The 12,577-nt window shown below is 41.6% G+C and overlaps 1 protein-coding gene and 1 non-coding gene across 3 annotated transcripts in view; one reads left to right on the top strand and one right to left on the bottom strand.

Annotated features, from left to right (window-relative positions):
• NEK10 (NIMA related kinase 10) overlaps positions 1-12,577 on the bottom strand; it is a 268,659-nt gene that overhangs the window by 79,679 nt on the left and 176,403 nt on the right. The gene's annotated exons all lie outside the window — the stretch shown is intronic.
• Positions 1,048-1,154, top strand: LOC142447445 (U6 spliceosomal RNA). Its single transcript, XR_012784146.1, has one exon. It is a non-coding gene; the product is annotated as a U6 spliceosomal RNA (small nuclear RNA).

Raw genomic sequence — 12,577 nt, 5'->3', positions numbered from 1 at the left:
TGCTGCACAGGAGAGGCTCGTATCAGACTGGTAGCCTCAGCAAGTGAGTCTGGAAATTATGCTGTACAACATACCCCAGTAGGTCTTGCTTACTTAGAAAGAGTTCGTGTATCCAGCGCCCATCCACTATGGAGAACAAGTCAGGAGACTATGGCTTACAGATCCAAGAGAAGGCAGGTTGAAGAACATATGGGGAAAGAGAAACAAGCGATGGAAGGGAAATTGCCAGCGACTGAAAAACCGTTCAGAAGCCCAAGAACAAACTTGGGGAAAGTACATGAATGACTTAGAGGCATCAAAAGCAAATGCTACTGAATATAATCCTGCAGCAATAATCTAGGAGGGGATGCCTAGAGGGACATGCAAAATGAACAAACAGGAAGGAGAATGGAGCCATACCTGCAAATAGATGAGGGTGGCTTCAATAGCTCAGGGGGAAATTCCATTATCTCATTGCTCCATGAACTTTTTTAAGTCCCCTCATAACATTCAAGGATATAGTTGAGCACATTACTACAGGTGGCAAAGTTCTAGAAACTTCTTAGCCATAACCAACCACCTTGAGGGTATGAGTCACTGGGCTTCAGGACTTAGGACCACAGTGTTGGGGGGCATCTAGATCAAGTGGTCTAATTTAGTCCACCAAAAACAACCCAGGGTGCTGCCTTTTCCTTTGGTCGGTGGTGACCCTAAAAGCCCATGAGTGGCAATCTATGGAGCAGCTATTGGTGTCTCTGTGCCTGGAGGAAAGAAGAGTGAAAACATCAAAGGTGCATGGGAACAATTAACCCAACGCACAAAGAGAACACCTGAATCTCAGCCTTTACCACCTTGCTTGGGAAGAAATTCATTTAGATGGTCCTGGAACGAGTGGGGGAAAAATTGTGAAATAAAACTCAAAATCCAAAAAAAAAATACCAGGCTTACTGGCCCAATGGAGACAGGTGGGATTCCAGAGTCTACGACCCTTTGTCACCCTTCAGATCTGGCAATGAACTAACCTCTCGATTTCCAGTCAAAAAATATATCTATAAAAACATAATAACAGTGCTCGCTTCGGCAGCACATATACTAAAATTGGAACGATACAGAGAAGATTAGCATGGCCCCTGCGCAAGGATGACACGCAAATTCGTGAAGCGTTCCATATTTTTATGGATTGTGGTAAGAGTTGTATGAGTCCCTAATAAAATGTAAAAGAAGAAAAGAGAAAAAAATGATTAAGGCAAAGACTGTACAGATGTGCTTTATACAATTGATGTATGTATATATATGAACTGTGAAAAGAATTGTATGAGCCCCAATAAATTGTTAAAATTAAAAAAAAAATAAAATAAAATAAAACAAAAAAAAAAACAAAACATAATAACAATAGGGAGCTAGACAGCACCTTAGAGCAGTTATCCATCTGCTATTTTTAAAAGGCAGTATTTCATCAGAAACCAAGCTCAGGAAGGGGAGGGAAGGAGTAGGAAGAGAAAACGAGACACAGGAGAAAATGGGATAGGTGGTGGTACTTTTAGGGATTGGATCAGTGGTGTAAGGCAAAATGTACATGACCTGCTTAATGAAAAACTGATTAACTCTGTAAATCTTCACCTAATACACAATTTAAAAGTTTAGAAAAAGATAAAAACTAAAGAGTGAGGGGCTTACTTTTCCCCCTCACACCTGCTCCGAGGACTTAGGGTAGGGAGCTGGGGAACTTGCAGCAGAAGTACACAGAGGGCTTGAAGGAGAAATTTAGACACAGCCAGAAAAGACCGGGCGCTTTGGAAAAGTCATGGGGTCAGGAGCACTACATACAATGTAGTTGACATGGGCATTTACCACAAGGAACATGAGGGCAAAGGCCTTATCTGTTTTGTTCCTGAGGTATCTCCAGTGCCTAGAACTGTGTCTGACACCAAATAGGTGCTCAATAAATATTTGTGACCAAAGAATTGAATAACTGGAGAAAAAGGAACAGGGGAAGAATGGAAAGGGATGAAGGACATTACGGACACGGTAGAACTAACATAGTGTCTCCCACACTCCCAGTTGGTTCTCCATCAACTGTGAGTGGCATGGATGCAAACCCGAATATCCCGAGTGCATCAGTGAGAATGTAGAAGATCGCTGTCTTCTGGCTGACCAGGTCACCAGGCCCACTCTCCAGTGAGGTCATTGAACATACACCTGAAATCAGTGCTGCCAATGAGGTTACAATCAGGACACAGAATGAACAGAGACCATGACTCCAAGGTGGGTATGGAGGCATCGTGGGCATTCACTGTGCTTGAACTGCGGTGTGGGGCCATCAACACTTCACAGGGATAGAGTTTGGCGCTTCAGACCCGAAACAGATGGGTTCCCCTCGTTGCAGGTAGCAGAGGCCAACAAGAGAAGGCAGCCGCAAAGCTCCTTCCCCATCCCAGCTGTCTTCTTGGGGGGAGGAGACAGAGAATGGAATCCTTGGAGTGGGAAAGAAACTTTCAGACCAAAGGGAATGACATGACTTACATGCGCTAGATCCACGGTTTTCTGCCATCAATAGAAACACCCCCCTCAGACAGTGTAAGATAGGACAAAATAATAATAATTTATAAATCATCAAAGGTTCATGAGGGCGTGGGGAGCAGAGAGGGAGGGAAAACTGAGGAGCCGACACCAAGGACTCAAGTAGAAAGCAAATGTTTTGGGAATGATGAGGGCAACAAATGTACAAATTTGCTTGACATACAATGGATGTATGGATGGATTGTGATAAGAGTTGTACGAGCCCCCAATAAATTTTTTTTTTAAAAAAAGAGAAATACTCCCATCAAGAAAAACTACCAGACATCAAGTCCATTCCGACTCATGGCAACCTTATACAGAATTTCTGGGGCTTTGTAAATCTTTGTGGGAGAAGAAAGCATCATCTTTCTTCCATAAGGCTGCTGGTGAGTTTGAACCACTAACTCTGAATTTAATAATCCAGAATTTACCCAACAGTGTCATCCATAGCATCATATCTATAGATATGAGTATAGTAAATGAAATTACCATTTTTGCACCCCTGATTTTGATTCCAATTCAGAAGAAATGGCAAACCATAAGGCTGGATGAGTGAATGAGCAAGACAGGAAGAGCAAGCAAATCTAAGGGGCAAGGATGAATGAGAGAATGAGAAAAGAGGTAAGATGGAAACCAGATGTGGCGGTAACCATAGGAGAAAAAGATATTCAAGAAGCTGTGGGTGCTAGTGAAAGCCCAAAATCCATTCGCAGGTTCCCAGTGTGGAATAAGCCCCTGGTGAATCCCCTCCAATCACTGATCAGAAAGTAAGGTGAATAGCCTTCAACCAAGAAGAGTGAGAAGTGGACTACTGCAGATGCAGTTAGGTTAAAATTCAACACCTTATCATCTGTTCTCCCTTTGGACCCATTTTAAAGTTGTGCTTGTCTTTATTATTTACTGTTATCTTTTTGATTGAAGATTTTCTGTTTTATTTTGTTAGTGTTGCTGGGTTCTTTCCTTCCCCCTTTGACATATAATTTACATAACATATACTTCAATAGTTCAGTCACATTGAAAAAAAGTTGTACAAACATCACTACAATCAGTTCTAGGACATTTCCTTCCACATATAATCATTGATATTAACTCCCCATTTCGCTCCAACCTCCCCCTCCCATACCCTAAATAAACCATTAATCCAGTTACTCTCTGTATAGGTTTCCCTAGCCTGTATTTCATACATCAGAAAACATACAACAATAACTACAAACAAGGAAAAAAACCACGCAGCAATAACAAATTAAACCAGAGAAGCCTCAATTGAAAAGAAAGCATGAAATATAAAACACTGAAACAAATTTTAAATGGTATTAGATTTTAAGCTATCTGGCTCTGCAATAATCCACTTTCCACTGCACTCTGCATAAGAGCACGGCCATTCACAGCGCTGGTCTGTGGCCAGAGGGAACTCACTGGAGGCTTCATGCACTGGTCTTTCCCCTTCACTGTCTATAGCTACATATGAAATAACTTTAAAGTAGGCCAAAAGGGAGATCAAATGTGGTTTTTCATGTGAAATCCAGGATAGATAAATCTATAGAAGGGGTAGCTGGATTAATAGCTCCTTAGGGTTACGTCAGAGAAGGTTGAGGGGAAAGGGAAGCTGATGATGAGCACAAGAAAGAAGAAAAAAATCTAAAATTGATTGTGGTGATGAGTGCGCAACTCTTTTAATAAGTTTAAATTTTTAAGTTTAAATTATTTAACTGTATGATATGTAAATCAATAAAACAATCAATATAATTGTTTAAAACATGTTTTAATTCAAGGGAATATGAACCACGAGGAAGAATGAGCCTTTAGATGTAGCAATTCAGGTGTTAGTTACATTGAAGAAATAAAAAAATTTAGATGACACTCCCTAGAATAGTGAACTCAAATACCTTAAACACCCAGGGTTCTCAAAATGTACATTTAGATGCATGCAGTAGGTCAGGAAATCCAAGTTTAGGTCCTTGGTCTGTTGCTGGGAAATCTTGGATAACTGTCATAACAATTCTCCATTTCCCTTTCCCTATTAAGTTGAAGCATGAAACAGTATCATTTCTAAATTATTAATCCTACTATTATACCAAGAATATGCTTAGCATATCTTAAAATGAAAGAACTAATCAAAAATAATTCAAGCCTGGAATTGCAATATTTAAAGATTCTATGGGAAAAATACTGAATGATGCAGGAAGCATCAAGAGAAGATGGAAAGAATGCACAGTCATTCTATCAATAAGAACTAGTCGATATTCCACCATTTCAGCATGTAGCATGAGCGAGAACCAATGATACTGAAGGAAGACGTTGAAGCTGAATTGAAAGCATTCATGAAAAACAAGGATCCTGGATGCTTCCTCCCCCCAACTACCATGATCCGAATTCTACCTTGCAGGGCTGGATAGGGCAGAGGTTGTACACTGGTGCATATGGGGGCTGTAGGCACAGGGAATCCAGGGTGGATGATACATTCTGGACCAAGGGTGTGAGGGACGATGCTGGGAGAGTGGAGGGTGAGTGGGTTGGAAAGGGGGAACTGATTACAAGGATCCACATGTGACCTCCTCCCTGGGAGATGGACGGCAGAGAAGGGGGGTAAGGGAGACTCCAAATAGGGCAATATATGACAAAATAACAATGTATAAATTACCAAGGGCACATGAGGGAGGGGGGAGTGGGGAGGGAGGGGGAAAAAAAGAGGACCTGATGCAAAGGGCTTAAGTGGAGAGCAAATGCTTTGAGAATGATTGGGGCAGGGAATGTGCAGATGTGCTTTATACAATTGATGTATGTATATGTATGGATTGTGGTAAGAGTTGTATGAGCCCCTAATAAAATATAAAGAAAAGAAAAGAAAAGAAAATGATTAGGGCAAAGACTGTACAGATGTGCTTTATACAATTGATGTATGTATATGTATGGATTGTGATAAGAGTTGTATGAGTCCCTAATAAAATGTTTTAAAAAAAAAAAGAAAAACAAGGATCCATGAGTTGACGGAACACCAATTGAAATGTCTTGACCAGCTGATAAAGCCCTGGAAGCACTCACTAGTTTATTCCAGGAAATTTGGAAGAAAAGTACTTGATCAAATGATTGGAAGAGATCCATATTTATACTCATTCCAAAGTAAGGTGACCCAACAGAATGCTCAGATTACAGAATAGTAATATCACAAGCCAGAAAAATTGTACTGAAGACCCTCCAACAACAATTGCAGCAGTACTTTGTCGGGGAGCTGCCAGAGGCTCAGACCAGATTCTAAGGAGTACATAGAATAAGGGAGAGCATTGCTTATGTCAGACAGATCTTGGCTAAAAGTAGAGAATACCTGAAAGATAGTTGCTTGTGTTTCATTGACTACGGAAAGGCATTGGACTATGCTGATCAGAAAAAACTATGGGTAGCCTTGAGAAAAATGGGAATCCCAGAATGCTTCATTGTGCTCATGAGGAAGCAGTATATGGATCAAGAGGAGGTTGGGCAAACAGAACACGGGGACATTGCATCATTTAAAAGCAGGAAAAGTGTGTGATAGGGTTGTGTCCTCTCACTGTACTTATTCAATCTATATGCTGAGAAAATCATCGGAGAAGCTGAATTATATGAAGAAAAACGTTTTGGAGGGTGGCTGATTAGCATCCTGAGATATACAGAAAATACAGAATTACTTGTTAAAAGTAAGAAAGGCTTGAAGCATTTGCTGATGAAGATCAAAGATTGCAGTCTTCAGTATGCGTTACATTACAACTCGATGTAAAGACCAAAATCCCCATCGCTTGACCAATAGATAACACCATGATTAAGGGAGAAAAGATTGCAGTTCTCAAGGAGTTCATCTGGCTTGGATCCACAATCAATCTCATGGAGGCAACAGCCGAGAGATCAAAAGACATGCTGCTGCCTTGGGTAAATCAGCTGCACCAGACTTCATTAAAGTGTTGAAAAGCAAGGCAGTTACTTTGAGGACTGAGGTGCACCTGACCCAAGACATGGTATTTTCAGTTGTCGCATATGCATGTGAGAGTTGGACATTGAATAAGGAAGACCAATGAAGAATCAATGCATTTGAATTAGGGTGCTGGCAAAGAATATTGAAGGTACCATGGAAGCAAGCAAACAAATCTCCTTTGAAGAACCATCTGTCTTGGAAAGCTCCTTAGAAGCAAGGACGGTGAGACTTCGTGGGCTCGCACATAAGAACAATGGTCAGGATGCCGCCAGACCAGAGGGGTTTGTTCTGCTGTGCCCAGGGTCGACCTGGGTTGGAGTGGGCTCAATGGCACATAACAACGAGGACCGGATTGTTGGTACACTTGGAGTGTCTGTCCTTTGCGCTCCTCTTCCTTCTCCAGTTTCTAAAGCCTGGTGGCACTGTTCGCTCTGAACGTCTCATTTGATATTTACTCAGACTGTCTGGAACAATTAGAAATTCCCTCCTGCATATTCATCATAGCTTCCCAAGTGGACTACAAATTATTTCCTGGCTGGGACTATTGCTCATAGGTTTTTTTTTTTATCACCTTCACAATACCAAACACCCGCAGACAGCGAGCAAACCCTTGTTCTTTCATTATTAATTACAGACTACATGCATTCTCAGTTTCTCTCGTTGTGCTGTTTCCTGATAAGTCTTCTGGAGTTAAAGCACTTGTCCAAACTGAACCAATGTCCTAACCTACTGGGGGGAAAGCATCCTTAAGCTTTAGCAGGAGATGTAGCGATAATGTCCTGATGAAATGTCACAGAAAGATCTCCCGTTGAGAGGACAGGCTTCTCTCCTGGTTACTCTTGAGAACCACCTCCCCCCTTAGAATATTCAACTCTACACAGACAGAGAGGTGTTTGTTCACCAGTGTAAATGTAGCCTAAAGGTCAATATTCCATCAATTCCTCAGGGTTTTATTATTCATTATTCATCTTTGCGTTGGGTGATGAAAAACTTAGCGCTGTGCCCCTTGGAAATGTCTCTAAACAGCTGTTCTCTCTGAGCTATACTACCCCGATTATGCTTTCATTGCTATAATACCATGGTCCTAATTCAATAATGGCGTTGGATGCACAGTCATGCCCAGGGCCAAACTGAGCCTGATGGTGGCCATGTCAACGCCATGGCCACTTATTTTGCACATTGACTTAGAAGCTGCACTTCATTTTCCCTCTATTTGAGTCTCCTCTTTCTCAACCCTGAACTCTCCCCCAAATAGCTTATTTTCTATTTTAATCAGAAGCTTAATATTCTTCAATGGGAACATTTCAAAAGAAACATGGAAGTTCACTCAAATTTCATAGACAGTAAACAGCCATAAACAGTACACAGCAATAAACATTACGACTGAAGCGGTTTCTGTCCTGTAGAAATATATATATATATTTAGTACTTGTCTCAGATTAGTCTGCTATGAAAATTGCCCTGATTAAAAATAAGCTAAAATGTGAATGTAAATGGAACATTACCCCATGATATAGTTTTTTGATGTTTCTTATTAGTTGTTTGTTTACCTAATTTGTAAAATTTCAATAATTCATAGTGGACTTCCTTATTAGTACTGGAATTTCATCAAGTTCTACGTAATCCACAAATTTCTCTCTCCTTTGCTATTTATCACCGGTTGTGTAACTGCAGTGCTGATATTAACTGTTCTAGGTGAAGAGTCATCTATATTTTAAATGAAACAATGATAACACCACTTTGGGGAAAAAAGGTCATACCATTTTACACCTATAATTGTTTCTGCCAGCAATGATATGGATGCACGTTTTTAGAATTACAATTAGTCCCCAGTGAGAATAACGGCAATTAACTGCATGCTATCATTTGATGAAATATAATGTTCCCTTCTCGGTTCTCAAATAAATCTGCATTGTTTCCCTTTTACTGAACATTTGAGTAATTGTGAAATGGAAAGTTATCGGTATACATAAAATACTGCAAGGAGAAGAAACTGTATGACTCTTTGAGACAGAAATACAAATTTGCTTTGACATAAAGCACATCTCCCTGAGTCCTATAAGACTGCACTTCATGAGGAGTCTGAGGCTGGTGAGTGGCATGTACTCCCTAAAAATACATTAACTGTATAAATTAAATACTTGTCTTTAATGCCACCAGAACCACTGGGACCAGTTCGCTAGGTAGTAACAAATGACATCAGCATGGCACCCCTTTAGCACAAGTAGAGCTCTTCTGTGTAAGTGAGGCTTCTTAGGAATCTATGCACTGTTCAAATGACACAGCACTTCCAAGCATATTAGCTTATCTAACTCGGGTACCCTGGATTTTACAAACAAGATCATTTCATGTGGAACCTCAAAAAATTCACACAAATAATGGGTAGTGGTACCTGGATTCACATAAATTAAAAACAACGTGTAAAGTGTCTCCATCACTGTGATGACCATGTATCCAAATCAAGGTGTTCCACATTGAGTTACATGTCATTGCATTAGTTCAAAACTATCTTGAAGACTTTTTTTAAGTAGAAAATACTCCTAACTCATCCAAATCTGAATTTTTCATTTCCAAAGATTAGGTTTCCCATCAGGGTGAGGCACAGGCAAGGAAATGGAGCCTTCTAGACAAAACCATATGCAGGCCTCTTTGGTCACCAAGTCATGACTTAGCCGTGTTTGCATGGCTGGGCTCACTGGCTGAAAGCATTCACAAAATGCCAGTTTATTCACGGTTCAATGCGTTTATTCTCTAAATAGAGAAAGCAGATATGTCTTTTAATCCAAATTGTTCAAGCACACTGTACTTGAGTCTCACAAAGCTGTTTGGCACTGATTTTTAAAAAGCAAAAGCTTTTGCTTTAAAATAATGACAGTTTCTGGAGACAGTAAGATGAAGCTATTTAACTTCCTGGAGCTAAATTCTGAAGAACCATATAGAACGTTTATTCAGCTGAGGCCCAGATTCGGAATCACCTTCACTTCACTGCTTATGCAGGATTACTAATGTTTAAGCCCAGAGGGGCTCATGTGTCACCACGTGCACTGCCTTAGCAATATCTCCAGAGGATTCTAGACACCTTGCAGGCATCCTTGTCAGTTTGCTGAACTCCATGTGCCCCTCCCTTCTTTTGACCAGCCATCTCTTTGCCCTTCTAAACTCAAGCAGGGTTCCGCGTCTCCTTGCCCTTGATTTTCTTTCTTTTAAGTCAGTTTATTGGGAGCTCATATAACTCTTATCACAATCCATACATCCATCCCTAGATTTTCAAAACCATAATAGACACCAGGTAGTTGTGGGTAATGGGCTTTCATCACAGATGTAGGAATAGCCGTAGAGGATGGGTGGCCTCACATCCCATCAAAACATCGTGTTACAGGATTGACTGCCAAACCACCAGTTTCTCGAAAGCCCCTAGATCACTGTCACCGCACGGGAATTCCTTCCTGCTTCTTTCCCTCAGGCCCTCCAGCCTCCCAGCCTGCTTCCCTCTCTCCTTCCCAGCAAAATCTGTTTACAACCAAACTCAGAAACCAAAGAACAAACCAGCCCACCTCCTGATGACACCCTGTGTATCAGAGCAGAACGATTCTCCACCAACGTTCCCATCGTGGCCTGGTTTATCTCTAGACGGATTCAATCCACCAACCTTTGGGTGAGCAGGCCAGCACTTCATTGTTTACACCATCCAGAGACGCAAGCCCTACACACTCAAAATTCCCTCTCTTGACTGCAAGGCGCTTTGTCTTACTTGACTGTGGCCCGTGAGCAAGATTTCTACATTAAAAGCAGCCCCATGAATAGTTAGTGAAATGTGCATGGATGTGGTTTAATGAACTCCTTTTGTCTTGGCTCTCTGGAAAACAAGTTGAAGAATTTCCCTTCTGCCCTAGTTTTTACCTTGCAGGGTTTATAACTTTTGTCCAGATGGATAAACGTTTCCTGGGTAGACAGCATACAGTTTGTATGGTTTAATACTTTTTGTAATTTGTCTATTTTATCTACCTTGCAAGGATTGGTCAACATTATGTGCAAATAAAAGGAGCGTTCGTGGTGCTGTGGGTTAGGCACTGGATAGCTAACTGCAGAGATCGAGGTTCAAACCGACCAGCCACCCTCTAGGGGGAAAAGATGGCTCCCATAAAGACTTACAGTCTCAGAAACTCTACATAATAAGATCAGCACGAGTCAGAATCCAACTGATGCCGGAGGGCAGTTTGGGAATGCAAACGAAGTGACAACGGTGCGCTGAGTGCACTGGTCAGTTCCTAGTCCTGCCCGAAGAGCCATGCTGGAATTTATGAGATGGACGCTCATCTATGCGGCTAACCTCACAGAGATCGAGAAAACTCTAATAATAGCAAGCAAGAGCGAGGAGGTGAGGAACCCCTAGAAGATCTGTAACATGGCTCAACAGTTGTAACATCGAAGCTAACGAGAGGCTTGGAAGAAATCCTATGGCAAACTCAGCAGCACAGGTTTGGGACAGGCCCCGTGGCAGAGCTGACGGTGGTTACAGAAGCTTCTACTCTGGCTATGGTCTGGGCCAGTTAGTCCCGGAAAGGCTGGCAGCAGGGAGGCCACATGAGTGGGCTGCAGGAGGCTGGTGAAGCCATGCCAGACGGAGAAAAGGGGCTGCCCGTCTGCATGGCCAAGAAGAACTCAGGGAGCAGTCCTGCACTGAAGAAGGATGTGCTCCTTACTTCAGGGGCACCTTCTAGACTTTGCCTCCCCACATCCTACCCCTGCCCCAGGGTGGCAGATGGCTAATTCTGATCCTGAGGTGTACCCTGTTACTTCTTTAATATATCGCTTACTTGGAATTATAGTCTGCAGGTTCAATGAGGCCATTTCAACAAATTATCAAACCCAGCAAAAAAGCAGAATGTACTTCTTTCGTGCATTATGGGGTGGGTAGTAGGTGTCAGAAATGGTAAAGACGTCGAAAAGTACAGGTATGTCCAACCAGCGCCTCACTGGAAACAACTCTGAACTGACGTGGAGATGCTCTCACACCACTGCTGCCATTGCTGCTGCACCTCAGTGGGTGGAAGCATCGGACACCCGGAATTTGCTTCACACTCATGGGGGGGATGGGGGGGCAGAGAGGGGAAGTGAACCGAGGCTGAGAGAATAGGTTTGGTCCAGAGTTGAAAATTGAGGCTGGAAGACGGGCATATATGAAGAAGATCATTATGACACACTCTTTGTGTCTGTAAATGTCTGAAATATTCCACAATAAAGAGTTTTTTAAAAAAAATAGCTGACAAGTGAAAATAAACAAGCAAATAAAATGGTCCTTTCTAAAGGTGTTTTGCTGAAGATAAGAGGATTTTTGATGTAAGATTTTAAACTAACCTTGAATCAGCTGCATGAATGTAATATAAAATGACTCTTTTATATCAAACTGGAAATTGCTAAAGAGCTTTGCGGGGTAGGACTTAATAGTGGGTCTGTAATACTTGTGATATACAGAAATAGTTAAATCTCTTGAATTTTCATCTACCGGGAATACCATATCCTCAATGCAACTTGGCTTATATATCCTGCTGTTTCTCATTGTGGCCTAGTTTTTACAAAGTCGGTAGTAAAATAGCAAGCAGAGTGAGCTCTAACTCCCCATGTATGCGATCTAACCAAGTTCAACCAGAACTATCACTCTAAGTCATAGGCTACTGAGCACAAGCTGAGACCTTAGATAATCACCAGGCGCTGTTCTGTGAAATTGCAGTTGGACTTAGTATTTAAGGTAATGAAGATAAAGGCATTTTTCCCCCCACCCCCCATGAAAACTAAATTGAGTCTTTGACAGCTGGCATCAACTAGGAGGATAAGTTAAAAGCATTACTACTAGGTTCCATTCATATATGCATGGATCTATTCTACACGGAACCTATTGCTGCTGGGAGTAGATGGCTGCAGACAAGTTCCCTCCAGAATACAAGTACACTTGCCTTAGTCTCTTTAGAGTGCCTTAAAATAAAATCCCTTTAACACAGTGGTTTCGGGGTGACATGCTGAGCCAATTACATTCAGGGCAAGAGAAGTCAGCTAAGAAGGTTATGGCAAGTGTTTTTAGGGACTCTCATAAGGAAA

Source organism: Tenrec ecaudatus, chromosome 4 (assembly GCF_050624435.1).
Source record: "Tenrec ecaudatus isolate mTenEca1 chromosome 4, mTenEca1.hap1, whole genome shotgun sequence".
In the NCBI taxonomy this organism is placed as follows: domain Eukaryota; kingdom Metazoa; phylum Chordata; class Mammalia; order Afrosoricida; family Tenrecidae; genus Tenrec; species Tenrec ecaudatus.
The sequence above is the reverse complement of the archived record's forward strand: the minus strand, read 5'-3'. Positions and strand labels throughout refer to the sequence as shown.